Genomic DNA, 21010 nt, shown 5'->3' with positions numbered 1-21010 from the left:
TTAAAACAACGTAACGCGTCTATGACACTTCTATTTGATCCGCCAAGTCGAGCCAAGTGAAGCGCAAGGGCACCTACCTTTTCTCGAAACGTTTCGTCGTATTTTAATGCCAGATAGTTAAAATTTTCAAGACATAATACCACCAATACATTAATTAAACATACAAAGTTTGAATATTGTAACTAGTATACTTTAGATTTAATAGATGTCCAAAAATCCGTAATTTCGTCACTGATTCACTGACTGATTCTGAAGTCTTGGAAAGCTGATATTTGGTATGTAAGCTAATATTAGTACAGAGACAATAAAAAAAATTTAAAAACCCAACCTAACCCAACCCCTTGGTATAGGGGGTGGAAGTTTGTATGAGACTAGCACTATTTCTTGTGCTAGATGTCTTAAAATTAGTAAAAATACTTCTAAGGCCTAACTTCACATACTCGACTTAAAACGTGTGGCTTGGCCGTTTTGCTACCGTCACGTAGATTTCATAGGCATTCGTTATCTTATTTCTAGAGTAAAGAAACGGCCAGGCTACACGTTTTAACTAGAATGTATGTGAAGTCTGGTAAAGTTAGGGCGCATATATCAAAAATCTTGGCTCTACATGAGATCTGACCACATTTTCATACATTTTGTAGAGTTTGTGTAGCAAACTAGACTCGTCTCGGCAAAATTTTTACATGAAAATGTTTTTGGTGGGATTATATTTTTTACAATTCTGAAGCTGCAACGGACGCGTCCTAATCTGACGTAAAACCCAGTGGACGCGGGATTTAATATCCTGTCGCATATTCAGCTGTTATTATTATTATACAGCCCAGAGGTGCTATTTAAAAAATAATTGACTCGGCGAAAATCATGCCATAAGCGCCCGAATCCCGTCTGAAAGAAAAAAAAAAGTAAATAATAGTAATACAAATTGGTATGAAAAGACAAATCTAAGATACATGTTTTACCGACTATGGGTGTGCAAAAATCAATAAATGAGAAGCTTAGACTACTAAATAAAATAGTATAATGTAATTTACACTAACTCATAAAGTTACAACAATTTGTGATTTTGAATGAAAACCACATTTTCAAATGTCACTTAAAGTAAATCCAACTTGTATGCAATTAAATCAGACTGCAAGTTCTTGCATTTCATTTCATGCAACCTTTGGTAAAGGAAAACTTCTGAGACGTTCTGAACATAGCCAGCCAAGCAATCTTCAAAGTTCAAACTAACAACTAGACAGTTACCAACTCGACTGTCGCTAAATGACGCCGGTCGTTAAGTTATTCATTATACGACTTATCCGTGTCAAATGAAACACAATTGAATACGAGGAACTTTATTATTCGACAATGAATGATTTTAATTCATTTATTCATATCGAGTGTGTTATTGCTAACACTGGGGTCAGATTTTTACGACTACCTACCGCAAACAACTAATTTTAATTTAACCGGTGATATGATGTAATATCACTCGACTTTCCGGATGACTCATTGATTTCAAAAATCACCCCTAGCGATTTGGCAATGTGATAGGTTCTTTGTTCATGTTTACCTATCAATTATTTATATTTATCTATCAATTAGCCTTCGCAAGTATATAATGACTTGAAACACTAAACATAACGGACCTGCAAAATGTTATTTTTTTTTACATCATTTTCTAGGGCAACCAACTTCCGTATATTTGACGTGTAAAGTACCTGTGAAGGTGTAATTTCTGAATGCACATAGCATCGACCTTGTCGTATGAGGCGACTAAGGGACAAAAAGCATTCACAGATTCACAATGATAATCCCAAAAGGCTTGACGTCAGGCAGGCGGACGGTAATAAAATAAGAGTTGAATCTTCGAAATTCCATTGTTTTTTTTATATGCCAACCCAGACTACAGATATCACAGCCGGGAATGAAACCGGGAACAGAGATTTCTTCGGAATAAGCATATATTTGTGCAGTGAAAATTACCCTGTACACATTTTTCGGTTTGATTTTAGTCATTCACTTTTCCCGTATCCGTATAACAACACATTACCCAACACATAAAAGAAAGCAAGCCAGTAAGGATATATTTTTAAAAGGTAAGTAAAGATAAAAGGAAGCTACCATAGAGGCACAATAGCCTTATATAGAGATGCTCACAAAGACTTTTTGACTGTGTAGATTGTAATAGGGTGACTCAAAAATGTTCAATACTGGGATATATTTTCTGTGATAAAAGAAGTTAAACAAATAAAACAAAAGACTGAAAGACACTCCTTTCTATAATAATAAGTCTGTAATTATATTTAAGTCTGTTCAATATTTTGTATTTCTTTTGTGTTGAATATAATAAGATACTTATACAATTCTACTAATATTATAAAAAGCGAAAGTTTTTGAGGATGCATTTGTTTATAACTCTTCCACGCAAAGTCTACTGGACGGATTATTATGAAATTTGGTACAACAATAGAATACAACCTGGAATAATACATAGGCTACTTTTTATCCAGAAATTCCCTCGGGAGCGAAACCCCGGGGCACAGCTTGAACGATATAAATATTCTTATAATGTCTTAATTCTTCTATTACTGCTACTGTCAAAAGGGAGAGATATACAAAAAATAAAAGCATTAAAGGCATAAGACGGACTTATAGCTAAGGCGCTATTTCAATGAACCTTATAGTGAGGGGGAAAAAGATAGTGGGATAAGGCATTAACTTCTTGTAAATCTCAAAACTATCGGTAGTGAATCCCGTCCCAGGACTCAGGATGCAGCTAAGTTAATAAAGATTATGTATAAATATCTATATGCTTTGCTTTGCTTTGTTACATTAATTTTCAAAAGCAATAATAACAAAATACGTTCTAAAGCCGTAAGCCGAAACATTATGGAAACAAAATTATTCATAAGATCAAAGATATAGTTATTACCTCATTTCGTAAACGACTGTAATAACACTAGTAACGACAGCTATTTGCTTATCCCTGTATTAAAACTGACCTTTAGGTTGATTTTCCAATAAATTTGATTGAAATGAGCTAAGATCCATACCCCAATGACTGAGCCATTCCCCATGAATGGCTCTTATGGAATATATAAGAGTAGGTTTGGAAGTTTCACCCATTATTGACGGTTTATAAGTACTCGTAATAGACTCAGTAGATGACACGTTATGAGAAGAAGAGGAACATTTACATAAAAAGTATATGTCGATATAGTCTTTTTTTATACATAGTTTCGGATATCGGCACCTACTTAGCCTTATATGTCTGGTTGTAATCTCATGACATGTAATGTAATAATCAAAATGTAACATGTGATCTTAGTAAGTCCAACTGTATAATAACTGTTTGGGCTAGATACATTTATCTTGTTATTCATCTATTTAATCATTAGATGAGAATAATACTTCAGCTGGTAACAAAAATAATCACATTATTACTAGGTAAGTATATATATTTTTAATAACATTTTTACTCCACGAAATTTAACGGGTAGCTGGTCGATCAAATTACATAAAAGCATCGTTAATCGATCGACTGATTTTATCGCCCACGAGAAGGTTACGGCCGACCACGGTCAAAACCATCGGAGTTTATTATTTAAATGCTTCTACCTCAACAATGGTGAAAGAATAACAATTGCCAAGTTACTACAAGTTCAGTGTTACGCTGAAATTGTAAGCTTAATTAGTAAATTAATTTGTTTACAAGTTTACCTAAATTGTAAAGGATTTTTCAGAAATTCTGTGCAAGTAATATGAATCTCATTATTTTCGAAAGACTTAGATGTATGGTAAATCGATCATAACATTTTTGGAATATTAAGGCATACGATGTGTCGCTGTACATTCATCGGTTAATTCGTCATTAAAAACGTGTGATGTAGGCCTACCACCTATCCATGTAAGGTAATTACAAATACGTGACAAATTTACCCTGACAGATTTAGAGTTAGACCGCCAAAATTATTTTAACACTACCATTTTCTTCCTTTATATTCTACTGTACGCGTTGTATGGCATAACACATTATCTATATAAATAAAAATGTAACTTTAAAAAAAAAGTCCTTCATTTAAAGAATTTACAGTGACCCTACCTACTCTCAAGTCACACCCGGAGCAAGATATGCCCCATATTCCGGCATATAAAAATTCTTGCAAGCTCTATTTTTGCATTCGTAGCCATTTGAGACAGTAACTTAGTAATGTACAGTATTGTACAGTCACCCACGTGGATATAAAACATTATTTATAAAACATTTACGCCTCTGAAGAAACTGTTGGTTGTGTTTTATAGGCGTAAGTAAAATTTGTTACTGACATCAAGCATCGACACTTTGATGCAAAGTCGATGTCAAGGCAATTGTTTTTTCGGGGCTATTTAGTCAAAAGTTAGATCTTCACAAGCACTTTTTCCTCCCTAATATTTTTCATATCTATATGATCTATCTGATGGTAAGAGTGTTATTACAGTACGTTCTGAGAGCAGCGTGACTTTCCTAGGGGAACAGATATTTTTTCCTGGATAAATTACTATTTACCCCGGAAAAAATATCTGTTTACACGTATTCAAGAGTATACTTACATGTAGGTATTCAAGAGTGCGGAGGTACTCCTCCGCACTCTTGAATACATGTAAGTAAAATGTCAAGAAGATTGGTTGAGTACATGAAGCGTGAAGAGATAACAAATAAACAAAATTTCGCATTAAAAATTTTAATTGGGATTGTAATAAATAGTCAAATACATACTAATTATTTTTTTTATTATAATCTAATGTAATTTACAACATACGATTTATTATTTTTATGAATTAACTATGTTAATATAAGGACTACTATGTTAATATATGAACTATGGAATTTATCAAAGGTACAACCTACTAGCATTTCGGAAAGACCACTGCTGAGAGGGAAGAAATTCCTAAAGAAGCTCTTAATATATCTTCACTATCTCCACTACGACAACTTGATACTTTCCTATGTTGCAAATAAAACAATATTACACGCGATATTTTTGCATTCGCACCCACTTCACTCGGCTCGAATTTATCACCCTATGATACTTGAGACAAGACGTAAACGATACTATTCACCTTGGTGTGCGTAGTCACCTTGACATGACTTTAGGGTAGGAAAATGCTAGACTATAGTGAAGAAAAAATATTGGAAGAAATAAATGAGCTCATGACAAAAATAGAAAACAATGTTAGTGAAAAGATTGCCTTGATTAATTATTATAAGCGCGCTGCGTCACAACACAAACCTATTCTTATTTAATTTACACAATACGTATATACTATACTATATACAGTACGTATGTATACTATGTTACATAGCAGTCAAACTCCAGGAGTGCTTCATGCGTAGAGCAAAATATGTAAGAAGCAGTGTCTTGCTATGCCGCTCCCGCCTGGCTCTGGCAGAAGGGGCAAACACAAGACTAGCGATATCACGAATATCCTGGACGACATCAATGTCGTCCAGGATATTCGTGCCAATGATCAGATATCTAGGGATGCCGACGACCTTGCGAAGTGGAGACGAAAAAGTAGGCAAGGGGTCCTGGGCTCCATAGCTCAATAGCTGAGAGAAAGGGAGAAAGATTGATTGGCAGCAACTTTCGAAAATCAAATTTCGAATTGTAGACTCGCACTAAGCGCCAGTTAGCCCTAATCCAACCCTCCGGCAGCTGCGGCCCTGTGACGTCACATTCCAAATTCAATTTGCCCAAGGTTTAGTAACTCTTGCCGCTTAGGGATTGGCTGGTTGACAGTTATGTGGTCATAGGTTCATGAATTACGCTTTATTGTGTATAACCAAGGCACACAATACACATTATAGGTAGCGTAAAATAACTATGTAACGGTATAGTCATAATCTTATACTTTGTTGTGTGTAGTAGTAGTAGTCTTATAATGTTCATTATTGAGTGTTGTAATGTAATCTCAATAAATATATACAAAACTCTTTAGTAACCCATTGAAGGTCAAAGCACAGCCAAAACTAAGGGGCGTAGAAAGTTGAATTTTTTTAATGTAGGTTCCTTGGAAAATGTAGGGGAGCACTAATGGAGAATTTCCCAAAATTCTCACAGGAACGAGGGAAAACAGGTTTTACGCGCGCACGTCGCGAGCTAATCTAGATCGAATAAACTTACCTAATTATATTGTTGACTGTACCTATAATAGTGCCTAAATATAATATTACATTTCCGCTTAAAATAGTAATTTTTAAGGTACAAAATTGCATTTCCATGTGAACGTTCATGACCCACCAATAGCATTAAAATAGCGTGTGTGCTGGCGTGATTTTGTTTATCCGAAACTACTGCATTGCGGTTACGGATAAATTGTACTAATTTTGGTTATTATCTCACTTGGATTGATGAATACTTATGACACTTTCACGCAAAAACTACTGGACAGATCCGAATAACACAGGGTACCTACATTTTAACCCTGGTAGTATCTTCCAACTATAAGATGGGTTTGCACTCGACTTTTTATGAAGAAACTGGGAAAATATTGAACGTAAACCCATTTATACCATAAACTAACTTATGTCATAAACTATAGTGTAGGTTTCATGACAATAATATTTTCCTAGATCGTAACCATAAGGAGGAATTGGTGTACAAACTCATGTGGCACGAGTATCATTCGAATTGACTTTCGGCCATTGTATACACCACTGGACCAATACACTGCCGCTTCTCTTATTTTTCCTTAGACCGTAACAAAATCTAGTTAATACCAATTTGACAAAATCTAAACGTGTTGTAAAAATTAAAAGTAAAATAAAAAAAAGTCTTACCAGAGATCCGGTTCTTTTAGAGGTACATGTGGAGATTATCTCTATCCTTTTCATTAAATACAAAATCTAAATGTGAATAAATAAATGAAAGAGACGATTTTAATCTCTAAAATTCACTTGTAGCAAACTCAGCAAACTGGATTGCAGTCGTGTTTGCGGAGCGGAGTCGACACAAAGAAATCATTTCAAAGGTCCCCGCTCTGATTGTAAAGTTCCCACTGTGAATTCTGGATATACTTGCTAAATATGCTCTGTGTTTAAAACTATTGTTGTTACATTTAAACATAATTTTAAGTAGATAGGCTACTCTTCTAGCAATTAAATTAATATGAGTCAAAATAATGGTCAAAACATTTAAAGTTGTCAAAATTAAAACATTTAAAATGATCAAAGCTATTACATCCAAACGACACATGAACAATCTCAAATTCAGCCTGCTAATTAACCCTAAACGACATCAGTCACTCGCCAGCCAGCTCGACCCGTGTGAACCTCAACTAAAGACGTAAATTGCCACAATTGTCTATCAACAAGTACGCTTTAACAGAATAACGTCGACTAATTACTTTGGGACAACAGCTTGTCGACTGCACAATTGTATAGTGTCAAAAGTTTGATCTGTGTCAAATGACGTCACCATGGTGTCACACATTGAAATGACACGAACGTTTTATGTCAAATTGTTTGTACATTTTGCATTGAAAGAAAATTGTTGTCGCGACTCTTTTATTACTAGTCTTTTGTTTTGATTCGATTGTTTGAGGACGCTCGTTTACAACGATTTAGATGGTAATGCACGTAGAGGGTGTGGTACTCACTTATTTGCACTTATTTTTTTCTCTTGTGAAGGTCTAATTTCTGAATATTTATTCAGAAATTAGACCTTCACAATTGCTTGCGACTTTGCACGTACTTATAATGTGAAGCGATTGTTAAAAAGTTAGGTGGCATTACCATTTATCTGGTACCTTTAAATTTTTAAAGTGATTAAATATTTATTTTCCCTGTCTATCATGGCAGATTCCAGTAAGGACCAACATGTTAATATGTGCTATAAATTGCCACAGATTTCGTTTTTATCGAAATTCTCAAATTATCGAAGTAAAACGGCATCAATAATTGTGACACGTGTATGTGATTTGTGGAATACAAAATAATATATTCTATAAAATAATATCTTGTTTATTATTGTGTATTGGTTTTAAATTGTTATTTCTTGCTGCATTCGTTGAAATTTCTAATTTAATCCTAACTTCGAAATTTTAAACACCTTTTCAAACACTGCCTTTTGTCATTAAAATCCAACTTAACAACATAATAATTGTGAAAAATGTCTCAGAAGACAAGGACCTTATTCCTAAATGAACGTTCGAATATGTTCATATGTTCATTTGTTATGTTCATATGTTACAATATGTTCATTTCACCCAACAATTTGTGTTGTCAAAAACCTCATCTAAAATATTTTTAAAAAATCACGTGCCATAAAATAGCGACCATCGTAACAATCGTAAGTGTTCAGACAAATAGGTGGAATTAAACCGAAGTACCAGTGCTTATTTCAAGTGCCTTTAAGATAATGAGCCCTTCAAAGTAATACCTAGCATTATTGTTATACGACAAATAGGAGTTACATGATGACTGGGACCATTCGACCCACAGGCGGGCGTGTTAACCATTACACCACCACCACTTAATCATATAAGTAAATCGGATAACCTCGTATAAATCACCCCTAACTAATACAAGCAGAAATATCTCGAGAAGAAAAATACTTCGTTTGAATTTCATAAGGCGTAGTGTTAGTACTTGCTCGTCTATCGTAAACTAGTAGTAAGTTACAGAAATGGTTTGTTCCATTGCCCCAAGGTTGTGAATGGATTTGAGCACCATCTGGTCTTACACTGGACTGGAATTGTATTAATAAGCTGCAATTCTATTAATGCGATCCGTTTTGTCACTTTATTTGAGTCTTATCTACAATATGTCAACGAATTTGTACATTTTGAAATCAATTAAACTGTGTAATAAACTTAATATTATGAGGAGGAATATTAATTAAGGGGCAAAATAAGGGGCTAAACAGTGGATATCTGATTTCGACATTCATAAAGTTATACTTAACAAAGTTGTCACATACAATTTTTTTTTAAATCAAATGTAATTAACACATGCGGCGGTTTTTTCATCCAATTAAATAAATTATGTATATTTCAAGCCATTAAATTAAATATTTAAAGCCAATTAAACATTTTAAAAGCAAGTAAGTTTTTAAGTAATAAAACCCCGCCCTATTGATACGTTACCGCTTCCTTGTTTTTATAGGTTTTGTCATTGATGTGCCTTAACGTACGTTTAAACTCTACACAATATCTGCGTTGTTTTGAATTGATCGTCGTCGGACGTCAACGCAGCGTAGGACAACGCACGGATCGCAATGCAACGGGACCGGATTTTTAGTTTAAATTTTCTACGTAGCAATAGAGAGACCCCTTAAATTTGCTGAACCAACAAATTCGACCAATCAACCAACCACTTTGTATTCCATCCCCAATAGACTCTAACCCACAAAACTAATTTAATGACATCGCCACTAAATGCTTTGTAAATCTTAGAATGACTATTGAACTCCAAAAATCCAAAATGGATGTAAATATTCCAGGAGATAGTTGTTTATCCACATACACATATAAAATGAAGTCATGTCGTCCTGTCTGTACGTGAGAAACAATTACCGGACGGATTTTTTTATTCAATTTTCAGCCAATGTCGTCATAAGAATGTATAATCTGTAAACGTCATTCTGGTAAGTCCAATTATCGCCAAAAATATGTGAAATCTTTTTATTATATCTTCGGGAATGACTTTGTATTTAATTGATGTAAGTTTTTACTGACGATTTTCTCGTTTCTTCTTAGAGATTCTTCAAGCGATTCTTCTATTAAGTCAAACCATACTTTAATATAACTGCGACAGCCTGTCTATTTATCGTTGCCGTGAAAGGCACGGCTAAATCGATGTTAAGAAATTTTGCTATATATATAGTTAAATACCCTCGATCAAACATAGGCTACTAAATCCACCCCCAAATTACTATCATGGGGGTGAAACTTTATATGAAAATCATGCTTGTTCCACTTTCGCAGAGAAATGCGAGTCAGTCGCGAATAAATAAATAACTCACGATACTTCATGTAATACAATAGATAGGTAGGTCAATAATGTTTGCTTGTATTGTAAAGAAGTTGTATGACGGCAGCTACCCATGACCTTATTAAACATAGACAGACACTCATTTGACGCACTCCATGTAAGGACCGAAGTCAATGCTTGAATATGTTTTTGTTTCTTTTTAAAAAGAGAACAAAGTATTTCGATCAGACGTTTATGTCCAAAATATCATCATCAGCCTATTCATATGCCATTTTATGTGTGGTCGGTACAGGATGTCAGCCTTCTCCACTTCCCCCTATCTGATGTGTTACTTCTGTTTTAGCCATATCCTGCCTAACGCACTCAATCCACCTCTTCTTCGGCCTGCCCCTATTTCTATTCCCATTCAATTTAAAATCCATAATCCTTCTTACAACGTTTTCTCCTCTCTTCTCATAAAGTTACCATACCATCGAAGCTTTATGGCTCATATGTCCAAAATAAATCTTGTTTTTTTCGTATTCTTTGTTATTTCTTCACATTTCTAGTTTCATTTAAATTTCTAGTGCGTTTACAATTTTATTTCTCTTAAAACTCCTTCCATTACTATTTAAATTCCTTCATATCTTTTTCCCTTATTTCTGAAATAAATTATAGTATTTGTTAGTTTATTATAATAGTATATATTTTTTAAAACGATCGAAAAGTTTTACAAACGTATGTTTCAAACTTCCTTTTCACATACAACCGAAAATACGTCGATTATATTTCCCACATTCAATTATAATAAAATTTCAATACACACATACATTCATGCTTCGGCAAAATCATCACAATTCACAATAAGCTTGATCAAAAGGTCACGGAAAAAATGGCGGATTAAATACCCAACATGATTCCTCAAAATATATTGGTTTAATCTGCTGAAAAATACTGATAATTGCCAATTAAAATTAACAATATAAATTAAATTGTTCAGTCTCAAATTCATGAAGCGAACTCATAGGAATTTAGGGAGAAATTACGGTAATTAACATTGATTAATTATTAAATGTAATTATTCCATAATTTATAAACACGACATAGGAAAGACCGCACAAAATTTTCCCCGCGAATTTTCTACGTCCCATGAGGTTTTCTTGAAAAAAATCCCTCGTTATATCGGTAAGCACATTGTTTATCGTAATCTCTCCTCGTTACTTTCAAATAAAATTTTGGGTATCAAAATGTATATCATCAACTTCATTATTTTTTATGCGTACATGCGACTAAACATGTCTACGTTAGTAAAGTTTACATTTATCAAATTTATCAAACATTTATTGTGACATCTTAAGGTAAAGATTTTTTGGTTTTCAATAGACAAATACAATACAATACAAAAATTATTTATAGCACTAGTGCAAGTGCCGCCTGCGCTGGTACGGCTACGTCTTGCGTAGACCGGCAAATTACGTAGGGAACAAAGGTCTGGCTATGCCGCTCCCACCTGCCCTGGCAGAAGGGGCAAACCCAAGAAATGCTGGCTTGATGTCGTCAGGAATAATATGCGTGTCAATGGTCTAAAATCAAGGAATGCCGACCGCGAAGTGTAGACACAAAAGTAGGAAAGCGGACCCAGGGCTCCGACGTACAATGGCTGCGGAAGTAACCGGGATAACCCTCAAATGGGACAGAGAGAAACAAAAAATCCCTTATTATTTATTATTTAATGGTCTAAAGAATACTCACACAATGAGATTTTAGAGGAATTTTAGCAGACCAACATTGGATGTACCTACTTACGTTATATTGACGGAGAAGTTTTTTTGAAAATCATTTGTATTTAGATCTATATTTTTGGCCTAGAAAACCAAATGTGACCCACGGATTCAGAACATGTATTGTTTTAACCTCTTCCCTTCTTGAAAGCAAACAATTGCTAAATTGCCTATTAAATGTAAGTGCTTCTTACTGTTTAGTTAGTTGATAGCCCCAAAAGTGCACATTCGAAGCCGGAAACTTTTTTCTTATCAGTGAATTTTATGCGATTTATATCCTGTATTTTTGCCAGTTGTTTTGCACGCGTGCATCGTTTATCTATTCGTGAAACATTGATAAGGGAACACACTGTTTTAAAGATCCATTTTATTGAAATTAAAATTCGTAAAGCCATGCCCCATTGACCCGTCGTACTCCATTGCGACGACGCAGCACGTTATAGCTGCGTTGTTGTCTATAGTTTTAACAGTGACATGAGTTGACGTACATCGAAACTTCATACAATTTCTGCGTTTTTCTGCATTGTTCGTTGGACCTTTTCCCAGCACATGTGGGGTCGACATAGTATGTTATCTCCTTCAATTTAACCCGTTTTAAAAAATATTTATCTACAGTAAATATAATAATTGCTCACAATTTTCGTCTAACCTATCGCTTCGACTATCAAATATCCAGTGGTAATGAGTTAAGTGTTATTGATTCATTTAATGCGTTTCTTCCTCTCATGTTATCTCTTTTTGTGTGGTAACGAAATACTAATAATGTACACAAAACAGACTTCGGTATCTTATCTGCCGACATCTTGAGTGACGTGTGCCAATTAACATAATATAACTTAAACATAACTTAAACGTAACATACATTACATAATAAAATGTTACTGCTACAAATGTTGTTTATTTTGTTTGTATAATCTCTATTATCTCCGCTTGTGCCGATTGCGTTCAGGGTTGTGAATCCGCGAAGCGCGGGGTTTTCGTGGATGTAGGATTTTACAACCGGCGGCCGTCTGTATCAACCCCCCTTGGAAATATTGTCTTTGCTATTAGCTGCCTGGTCCTATAGTACGACATCATGAGAGGATATATGGATATTCTAGGACAGCACACGCCACATTTTTTGTTTTGTCCAGTATAATCACAACTTAAATGACGAGAGTCCAGAGTTTCTTTATCAGACACTAGCTGCGTCCCCGGGACTTGGCTTCCTTAAGAATATCAGAAATATATATAAATATATAATATATATATATATATATATATATATATATATATATATATATATATATATATATATATATATATATATATATATATATATATATATAAGATACTCAGTAATATTGTAGCTTTCAAATGGCGAAAGAATTCTTCAAATCGGATAGGTTTTTCTGAAGATTACCAAAAACTTACAAACCGCCTTTGTTATATTATATAATCTACAAAATAGGTCCTAAATACTTCCGAAAAACCAAACTACTTGTAATAATAACTGTATAATTGTTATATCTACTCTAGCTTATACTATATAGTAATAGACTAAAAGTGGGCCCTTGGGTATTGTTTACAGATCTTTATTAAATTTCAGTCAATAAAACACAAATTATACGCAAAGGAGCGTTTGTTTTGAGGTTAATTCGCCGAGCTCTGTTTTCAGAGCAGCCATCATAATCATAAATACGGACCGATTATATTTTATTATACGACTATGACCACAATTTATGTACTTTTGTCCGTTCAGTTCATAAACATAATAAGGGTTTTGTTGCAAATAGCAACTTTTTCCAATATTTTACGAATGCTTTTTTGTAAAACTCTAATTATTTTTTGTTCCAAGATGTGGTACGCTTGTTGACTGCTGCCATTTTACGTATGAAAAGGAGCTAGTGTTTTCAGCAGTCAAAGTGTGGATTTACTTTATACCAAAACTTTAGCTACAAGAAGCTAATCTTCTAAATCTTCAGAAATTATCCAGTTCTGCGGTTCAAGCCATTTTAAGTATACCCGACGTTACCGCGTTTCCTATATTAGCGACAGAACGCTGTACTACATGATGTGACGCTGTGTATTACTACGATATAGAATACAAGCACATTTTATATTAAGGACCGCGCCGCGTCACGCGTCATGCCGCATTTTGCGCTGATCTACGACGCTGGATAATATATGCACATCACGTTTATTTCAACGTACAAGTTAGTATAATTCTTTGCACTAATCCTAGGGCCTGCTTTCAAAGTACTTATCGATCTACAGACCGTAAGAATACCTAAGTAGGTCTTAGTTCGCCAGATAACTTTGTTTTCTTTACCACTCCCGAAAATTCACTAATGCAACGGCTTTGAGGATTTGGGTGTATTTCAAAAATAGTCAACTATAATGTGTAAATATTATAAGTGTATGGAATTTTTTGTTCAACCACCAAATGAAATTTTCATGGCACTAATAGATATTTTATTTCCCTGAGACTTCTAGATATGAGGCGGCAATAGTGGCGAATTTATAAAAAAAAAATGAGTAGGCACAGTTGACTAAATTTATTTATTTATTCAAACTGTATGTTGTTACATACGGTATAAATGACGGACTGAATGCTAAAAGCATTCTCTACCAGTCAACTTTCTGGAGAAACTGAAAAAAATAAGTTCATCTAATAATTACTATACTAATTTTAATATTATATATAAAAGAGATCATGTCATAGTTTCTAAATCTAGACTTTAGATTCAAAACACTATTAGACGCCTGTTATTAATGGCGTGACGTTTCAGATTTGAACTCCACTCGGTAAATGTTAAATTATAATAAATTCGGGTTGGCTCAATCCAACCATTACATTTTATCATTAATACCGATTGACATCCTGTTGGAACCACCCACGATCCTACAACTTTATTATATTTATTAGCTTTTTCCCACAGTTTCGCCTGCGGCAAAATATATAAAGTGTATTTTTCATACAAACTTTCACTTGTTTTATACCCTTGAAGTTTATATTTAAACTTGTGACTATATGTATAGTCTACAAATATTATTAAAATTCGTTCAGCTTTTAAACTTAGAAAGAGTGACAGACAGACATTTATAATATTATTTTATACAAAAACATCAACTATATTTTTTTCTTTAATTCTGTACTTTAAACATTTTGAAATATTTTTTAATTATCTTATAAACAATTATTTTACTAGAAAGGGTTGTACCAGTCAACACAAATGTTAACTTTAATTAACCACCGCTTTCTTTAGATAAAATAAAATAGTTTGCGTTTTTCTGCGCAGGTTAATTGACGTCAGAGTTGGGTAGCGCACCCATAGTTTCTTTACAGCATCGTTAAATTTGTTAATCACTTTATTTTGAACCATAAATTAAAAATCTACATAACTTTACCATAAATTCCACTTAAAAGCAATCGTTTGTCGTTCATCTAGGACGCTCACGAACCTGCAGTATTTACCGTGCTGGTATTTTTTATAGGCGAGGGCGGCGCCCACGCTTTAGGGCGGATAGATGAGGATTTTACAGAACCGAAATCTAAGAAAAGACCTTTAATCACTTGATTTTTTTGGGATTCCTTTTGAGGCTTTTTATGGTGGGCGGAGCTAGAACAATTACCTACACGATCAGACGGATTAAAAATTGTAATTTTGGAATTGATTTTTTTTTTAATCTTTATTTTATTCAAATTCCGCCCGCTTTCTCTCTCCTTCATAATCTTCGCATGTTCTCGGTTACTTTCGGAGCTGTAGATACCCCAAAGCCCAGCCCCAAAAAATTGCCATTAAATTTGGAAGATTTCGCTACGATTTTACAACCGGCCGCCCGCCTGACTCTTTGGGAATGCTATCGTTATATATATATCGTTACCTATCAGCTGCTAAGGCTTTGCGTCCCTTTTTTTACTTAGTCAAAATTGTTTCCGATCTGCTCCGATTTTCGATACCTCGGTTCCATCCTCCAAAGCGACGGAAATATAGACCGCGATATGAAAAGCAGAATTAGCGCGGGTTGGATGAAGTGGCGGCAGGTCACAGGGGTTATTTGTGACTCTCGAATGCCACTCAAACTCAAGGGCAAGATCTACAAGACGGTGATCAGACCTGTTGTTTTGTATGGTTCGGAATGTTGGGCCACCAAGGTGACGGATGAAAGGCGACTGCATGTTGCGGAGATGAGGATGCTTCGATGGATGTGTGGAATGACAAGGATGGATAAGATAAGGAACGAATATGTGAGAGGAAGTCTCAAGGTAGCACCAATCATAGGAAAATAGGAAAGTAATAGGCTTCGATGTTATAGTCACGTTATGAGAAGGGAGGAAAATAATATTGTAAGAAAGTTTATGGCTGTGAAATTGAATGGGAAAAGAAATAGGGGCAGGTCGAAGAAGAGGTGGATTGAGTGCATCAGGCAGGATATGGCTAAAAAGGAAGTAACAGATCGGTTAACATCGGACAGGGAGAAGTGGAGGAGACTGACATGCTGTACCGACCACACATAAAGTGGGATAAGTGTAGGCTGATGATGACTTAGTCAAAATTGTTAAAAAATATGATGTTGGCGGCAATGTGCGGCTGCTTATTTTACTAACACCATTATTTTTGTGACAAGATTTAAGCGTATAATACAAATACAGGTGGTACGCCTCCTCAAGTAGGGTTTCTGAGAAAATAAGAATATTATGTAGACGAAAATAGCAAGTCGATAAGTCAAGTAAGTTACACTTTCTTTACTCATTGTGGGATATTTACAACACTATTTATTATTTGTGTACATTATTTGTGTATTTATCAATTTATGTACACAAGAAACTTAAAATATAAATCCATTATAAAAATGATGTGTTACGTAGAGGCAGACTGGCGATATACAATTATGATTGAGTTAAGATACAATTTGAAAAAACGTAAAAGTACGCCATTTTGTCTAAACATCAGCGGCGCGCCGGTTAAAAGAAACGTAAAATTTGACGGTGCAACTCACTCGTTTACTCATAAGCTGATATCTCAATTTAATTCACTTTGTCCGTTGAATAATGGCATTTGAACGATTTGAATAGGTGACAGATCAATCGTTCTGTCATATCGAATTTCTGATTGGTTTTTTATAATAAAACTCAACTCAATTCTATTGAAATAAAAAACCATTTACATCTTTGACGAAACTCGGGTATACGCAACATGCTTGGTCCAGATAATTTTAAAAGATTATAAAAGAATAAGTAACAAGCGTTATATAAAATTAGAATTTTTGTCTAAAATAAAATTTCGGTCTTCCAACAATAAAGATAAATCATTAATTTACTATTGTGAGATTAATCGTGTTGTACCGTCCACGAATTAGTTGTCCTGTGTGCGATTAGACCTTTGACCTGCGTGACTAATGGCACTCCAGATGTTGTCCCCAATATCAAGGCTAATCTATTACTGGTGAACGCGTTAAGAAAATTATAAGTGAATCACTGTCTCTCACTGGTGGTCATTGAGAAAGAAGGGATACAAGCAATGGCGGTCATTACTCTAGTGGTAAATTTGGAAAATATGCAAATTTCTTATTTGAGCTTTTCCTAAAGGCTTCCCAGCCATAGAGCGTCGTAGCCCAGTGTCCGCTTTCTTAATAAATATTATTATTATTGAATAATAAGTACCTATTAATAAGTAATGTTGTACATTTGCGTGACCGAAGGCGACCGACAAATTATGTTTAATTATAACAGGCTAAATATAATTATGTCTTCCATCGCTAACATGCGACGGACAGAACAGATCGGCTGCATTTCGTCGAGGTCGTATTTATTAATATACTTAGAGTGGGTTGCACCACTCAACTTTGACGTTAACTATAACCTGCGCGCAGTCGTCGTCGTCTCGTCATCGTCTCGTCATCGTCTCGTCATCGTCATGGTCACGCGAGTCGTTTAGATAAATCGCGTTTTCTGCGTAGGTTAAAGTTAACCTCGTAGCTTACTGGTGCCACGCACCCTTAGTTATTTTTTCTAGAATCTTTTTTATACTACTGCGCAGGCAAACAGGCATACTGCTTACCGGATGCTTGCAAAAGAGTGTTGCCCTGTGTCTACCTTGGATGAATCATGTCATGCCCTTTATGAAGTACTCCGTGTTGTAATCTCTACATCTGAAATTAAAAATTAAATGATAGCCCTAAAATAAGTACAGATTATGAAAAACATTTTGTATCATACGATTCTAGTATTCATTGCTTCAATTTTTTATCAACTAACATTATTTTATCAGTAATCACAATAACAATCGATTATATTACGCAACTATTGACGCTGGACGATCGTATTCGGTGTGAAATATCTCCATTCCCGAATAATAGCCGCCTGTCGATTAACATAATCGTTCTAAAAGATTTTGCATATATTTGTCGGTAGTCTACGTGACTACGAAAATATATTATCTCGAGTCTAAGCCGATATGATTATCTGTAGACACCGTCAGTGTTTTTACAAGTAATCTACTTAAATTATTGTTTTGAGACACTTTGGAAGTACAATTTATAAATAGTGTATGAACTTCTTTTATTGTCTTACTAGCTCTGTTTGTCTACATTTCAATCTAGATTCCACTACACAGCTAATAACTGAAGGACTCGCGCGTAGTCGATAGGGGATAAAAAACAAATAGCCTACCTATTTGTATGGATCTACATGTAGGGATAAATCATACAGATTGAGTTAGCCTTAAAGTAAGTTCGAGACTTGTGTTATAGAATACCGTACCATAAGCAAAGCCAAACAACATCACATTTTTAACATACGTATACAGACAAACATCCAAGACCCAGACAAGGTTAATCTTTGTTAGGTATTAGATATTTCCGAAGTACCTAGGTGTTTGCTTACCATCAGGTAACCCGCGTACTTGTTTGCCAACTATATATCTTTGTTTCAATTTGAAAATTATTATTTTCCATTTTAATCTGACCGACTGGGAATCGAATCCAGGACTTCCGGTGTATCATTCCGGAATAATGACCATTAGACTTCAGAGGTCATCTTGGCAGGTTGAGGTGCTATAATATACATATTTCATAGTTATCTTATAGTTCGAAAATCGAATGCCAAAATATAAACAAATCCTGCGGGGACGGATTTTGCCTGTCTTTAGCTTTATCAGATGAAACAACGACAAAGCAATGACTAGGTATTAATATTTCACTATATTGCAACATTTCAATTCATATATCGTAAAATTATATTGTAAATTTATATTTTTATTGTAAGTATAAAATATTATATAGTATAAAATTTTGCTTGGGATTATATTATTGTCAAAATATTGGTGGTTCTAAGCAACGTACGAGGATGAAACCTATTATCGGATTTAAGTTAGACCATCCACTTTACAACTGTGAAAAACGCATCGAATTCCATAGCAAATAGTTTTTGCGTGATGTGTGAACAAACAAACACAAGTACAGACACAGACATAGCCCACTCACAGTGATTTTTATTAACTATATGTATAGATTTTCCGTTAGATTATCACCATTATTATGATTCCTGTATCACCACACCTGTGGTGATATAGGTATCACCACAGGTGTGGTGCTGCAAGGCACAGCTATCATTCATTACCATAAATTTTTAAAACCCTATGAGATCATTTCTATTTCATTAAAATAATCAAAAGTGAGTATATTTGTCTTTCCTTTGCGTCGCAATGAAATTGAGTGACAGAATGACGTCAATCTTTTTATCTGACACAGGTAGAAGGCAGTCAATCTAAGTCATAAAGAGTATTATAACAGAATCTACCTATATGACTGATCTATATATATTTATATGAAACTCCGCTCCGGTTTCCGATTACAAATCCTTACATATATAATAAAATAACATATATAAAAAAGGATATGTACTATTATCCTTTTTTGTTTTTAAATTCTATGGACTAATCATAATATTAATGTTTGATTTTCCTTCGTGGCGCGTGTGCGGGACAGTTGATAAAACATAAAATAAATCAAAATTAAAAAAATATTTTGTTGAAAAAATATTAAGTAGTAAAATAAAGTAAGAAAACGAATTCGTGGACAGAATCTTGCTTTCTTGTTCAATTGGCGTCAGACCTTGAGTTCAAATGCAACACGCGAGATTCTCTCTGCGTTAGTCACGCGACTGTTGGCATCGGCGGGTGTTAGTCTATCCAGAACTACATCTTATCTCTTCCATTACTAAAATAAAATACAATCATTTCCATACCATTTCCACTTATATTGTTAGTTGGTACATCCATCATCGCGCGTCCGGGGTCATTCGGAGCTGTGACGTCCTAAAAACCAGGGTTCGCATAACAAGATTACCATTACATTTTGAAGATTTGGGCAATGACGTCAAGCCTCTTTAAACATGCTCTTATCTCTATCAAGCTGTATATATGCTATTCCCTTAATCACCTCATACGACATCCACGGAAGATTAAGGAGTGGTCCTATTCAAAGTCGAGAACCACATGCCAGGCGCATATTAACTATCATACTTACTTATATATAGATACATAAAAAATTTTTCGAAACCACCTACCTTAAAAACGACTTCTATAATATAATCCAATGGTAAAATAATAATTATATTAATATTTATCAACAACTATCTTTTTATAATAACGCCGGCGAGTTACACGAACTCATTGCTCAAAACTTTTAAATTGCCATTAAATATTACTGAATGAAGATGACAAAAGTCAAAGTGATCATTTTGGGAACCCCTTAATTGTATGCAGATGCTTGAAATAGAAACTTTTATGGATATAGCTTTTCTAACAACTTCTTTAACTCACTTAGATTTGATTTAAATTAGAATTTCACAGATTTTAGTCTTTAAATTAAAAAAAAAAAAAACTTTTTTTATATATTTCGTCAGTACTGTTTTGTCTGTATCTGTGCCTATTTGGCAGTTATTGAGTTATTCGGTCTAGTAGTTTATGAGTTTATTCGTAACAAACAAAAATACAAATAATTTCTCTTTATAACATGGATCAATCATACAAGCCTAATCATACTAGGTATTATGGATTGGAGTTAATGCCATTTGACATTCTTAGCAGTCAACCAAACAGTGATAGCAAGGTAGCGCGATAATGTGCAACAAATATTATGTACATTCGAAGAAAACAACAATAAATATGTTTCCCACAGTTCTGACCGCGGGAAAATGTATCTGTTTGGTTTGCCATACAAACTTTCACCCCTAAGTACATTCGCCATTTGTTTTAATAAACAATATCAGGTTGTAATTAATATATTAAAAAAGCACTTTCTCAAT

The 21010-nt window shown here is 34.4% G+C and overlaps 1 long non-coding RNA gene across 1 annotated transcript; it reads right to left on the bottom strand.

Moving 5' to 3' along the window:
- Nucleotides 1-10460: 10460 nt before the first annotated feature.
- LOC128671909 (uncharacterized) lies at nucleotides 10461-18740 on the bottom strand. Its single transcript, XR_008404889.1, has 3 exons — nucleotides 18587-18740; nucleotides 17763-17853; nucleotides 10461-10599 (listed from the first exon to the last, which is right to left on the bottom strand). It is a non-coding gene; the product is annotated as an uncharacterized LOC128671909 (long non-coding RNA).
- Nucleotides 18741-21010: the final 2270 nt, after the last annotated feature.

This window comes from Plodia interpunctella, chromosome 8 (genome assembly GCF_027563975.2).
Source record: "Plodia interpunctella isolate USDA-ARS_2022_Savannah chromosome 8, ilPloInte3.2, whole genome shotgun sequence".
NCBI lineage: Eukaryota > Metazoa > Arthropoda > Insecta > Lepidoptera > Pyralidae > Plodia > Plodia interpunctella.
Note: the sequence above shows the minus strand (reverse complement) of the source record. Positions and strands in the feature narration are given on the sequence as shown.